Here is a 3055-nt window from a genome sequence, read left to right as displayed (position 1 = left end):
TGTTTTATCTTTGGGTCGGTGGCAGCAGCAAAGGCGGGTGTTGTCCAGTTGTGTCCAGTTGAGGACGTGGGGGAAAGTGGTAAAAAGGTGAGTTTTCACCCACTCCCCCCAATCCGCCAACTACGCAGTGGAGGTCAGACTGCCACTTTTTCCTTTGTGGCAAGGCACATCTAAATCTGCACGGAGGGAAGGCTGGTTGTGGTCCCGCCGGCACACCCTTTTCCTTTTCCCGCCGTCGACACGGCTGATGTTTCTTGGTGGAGACTGCGGTTCGAATGTGGTCTTCCGCCTATGGGACTGCTAACATCTAAATACGGTGGGCGTATCGTCGTAGCATTGGACGGGTTTACAGTAAAAAAGTCGACAGCGGGACCATTACCGCCAACATCTAAATCAGGCCCTTAATTTTTAGCCAAGGCAGACAGTATTTTTCCCCTACTTTGCTGTTTGCGCCACGCCCAGAGAAAATGATGCCGAGCAACCCTGTGCTGTGTGTGTCCTGCAGGTGGTCAGGCTCCTGGGCTGGACAGTGGGCGCAAGATGCTTTTACAAATATTAGAGCCATACATCTGAACACTGTGCGTCCAAGGACAAGAGCAGGCCTCTGTCACTGTGCATCGTGGTGATCCCCCAGCATTGCCCCAATTCAAAGATTATTGCAGCTGTTTGCTGGCTCAACCTCTCCTGGCAGTCATGTCTGGTCAATCAATCAATCAATCAATCAGTGAATTTATAAAGCACGCTATGTACCCGAGAGGGTTTCGAGGCGCTGGGGAGGGAGGGGGGGGTGCTGCTAGCGTTCGAAGAGCCATGTCTTGAGGAGTCTCCGGAAGGTGAGGAGGTCCTGGGTCCGGCGTAGTGAGGTGGGGAGAGAGTTCCAGGTCTTGGCGGCGAGGAAGGAGAAGGATCTGCCGCCAGAGGTCTTGCGCTGGATTCGGGGGACGATGGCGAGGGCGAGGTTGGCAGAGCGGAGTTGACGTGTGGGGACGTAGAAGTTGAGTCTGGTGTTCAGGTAGGTGGGTCCGGTGTTGTGTAGTGCCTTGTGTGTGTGGGTGAGGAGTTTGAAGGTGATCCTTTTTTCCACGGGGAGCCAGTGGAGGTCCTTCAGGTGGGGGGAGATGTGACATCAGCGGGGTATGTCGAGGATCAGGCGGGCGGATGCGTTCTGGATGCGTTGGAGTCGTTTGATGTCTTTCGTTGGGATGCCTGTGTAGGGTGCGTTGCCGTAGTCAAGTCTGCTACTGACGAAGGCTTGAGTCACCGTCTTCCTGGTTCCTGTTGGAATCCACTTGAAGATCCTGCGGAGCATGCGGAGGGTGTTGAAACAAGAAGAGGAGACGGCGTTGATCTGTTTGGACATGGTGAGAGCAGAGTCGAGGACGAAGCCGAGGTTTCGTGCGTGGCTGGCTGGGGTGGGTGGGGGTCTGAGGGCGGTGGGCCACCAGGAGTCGTTCCAGGCCGAGGGGGTGCGTCCGAGGATGAGGACTTCTGTCTTGTCGGAGTTGAGCTTCAGGCGGCTGTTGCTCATCCACTCGGCGATGGATTTTAGTCCCTCGTGGAGGTTGGTTTTGGCAGTGAGCGGATCTTTGGTCAGGGAGAGGACGAGCTGGGTGTCGTCGGCGTAGGAGATGATGCTAAGGTTGTGTTGACGGGCCAGTTGTGCGAGGGGGGCCATGTAGACGTTGAACAACATTGGACTAAGAGAGGAGCCTTGGGGGACGCCGCAGATGAGGTTGGTGGCTTTGGAGCGGAAGGGTGAGAGTCGGACTCTCTGGGTTCTGTCGGAGAGGAAGGATGAGATCCAGTTGAGGGCTTTGTCTTGGATGCCGGCTTCGTGGAGACGGGTTAGCAGGGTGCGGTGGCAGACTGTGTCGAAAGCGGCTGATAGGTCGAGGAGGATGAGGGCTGAGGTTTCGCCGTTGTCCATTTGTTGTCTGATGTCATCTGTGGCGGCGAGGAGTGCGGTCTCAGTGCTGTGGTTTCGTCTGAATCCAGATTGTGAGGGGTCTAGGATGGAGTTGTCTTCTAGGAAGTGGGCGAGCTGTGCGTTGACGATCTTCTCGATGACTTTCGCTGGAAAAGGGAGGAGAGAGATCGGTCGGAAGTTTTTGAGATCGTTGGGGTCAGCCTTGGGTTTCTTGAGGAGGGGTTGGATTTCTGCGTGCTTCCAGCTGTCCGGGAAGGTGGCGGTGTTGAAGGAGAGGTTGATGATCTTGCGGAGTTTGGGGGCGATGGTGGTGTCGGCTTTGTTGAATACGTGATGTGGGCACGGGTCCGTGGGAGAGCCTGAGTGGATGGAATTCATGGTTGTTAGGGTTTCGGCGTCGTCTACTTGGGTCCAGGTGGTGAGGCGGCAGGCGTGGGAGGAGTCGTCGGGGGTGGGGTCTGGCGGAGGTGCGGTGTTGAAGCTGTTGTGGATGGCTGCGATTTTCTGGTGGAAGAAGGTGGAGAGATCGTCGCAGAGTTTCTGGGAGGGAGGGACGTCATTGACTTTGGCGTTAGGGTTGGAGAGTTCCTTCACGATGCAGAAGAGTTCTTTGCAGTCGTGGGCGTTGTTGTTGAGGCGTTCTGTGAAGTGGGCGCGCTTGGCGAGTCGGATCCGTTGGTGGTGTTCACGGTTGGCTTCCTTGAGGGTAGCAAGGTTGTCGGGTGTGCGCTCGAGGATCCATTTCTTCTTGAGTTTCTGGCAGGTGCGTTTGGAGGTGGTCAGTTCGTCTGTGAACCAGGCTGTTTTTTTCTTTTCTTGGTTGGCGGTGGGTTTCTTGAGTGGGGCTAAGGTGTTGGCGCAGTTGAGGATCCATTGATGGAGGTTGATGGTGGCGGTGCTCGGGTCGGTGGGTTCGGGTGGTGGGTATTTGGCGAGTGTGCTGGTTAGTTGGTCTTCGGTGACTTTTCCCCAGCGGCGGTGAGGCGGTAGAGGGATGCAGTGGTGTTCGGTGTTTTTCTTGAAGGTGAAGAGGACGCAGTGATGGTCGGTCCAGTGGAGTTCGGAGGTGTGGCTGAAAGAGATGTGGTTGCTTGAGGTGAAGAGTGGGTCAAGCGTGTGTCCGGCGAT

This window comes from Pleurodeles waltl, chromosome 6 (genome assembly GCF_031143425.1).
Source record: "Pleurodeles waltl isolate 20211129_DDA chromosome 6, aPleWal1.hap1.20221129, whole genome shotgun sequence".
In the NCBI taxonomy this organism is placed as follows: domain Eukaryota; kingdom Metazoa; phylum Chordata; class Amphibia; order Caudata; family Salamandridae; genus Pleurodeles; species Pleurodeles waltl.
The sequence above is the reverse complement of the archived record's forward strand: the minus strand, read 5'-3'. Positions refer to the sequence as shown.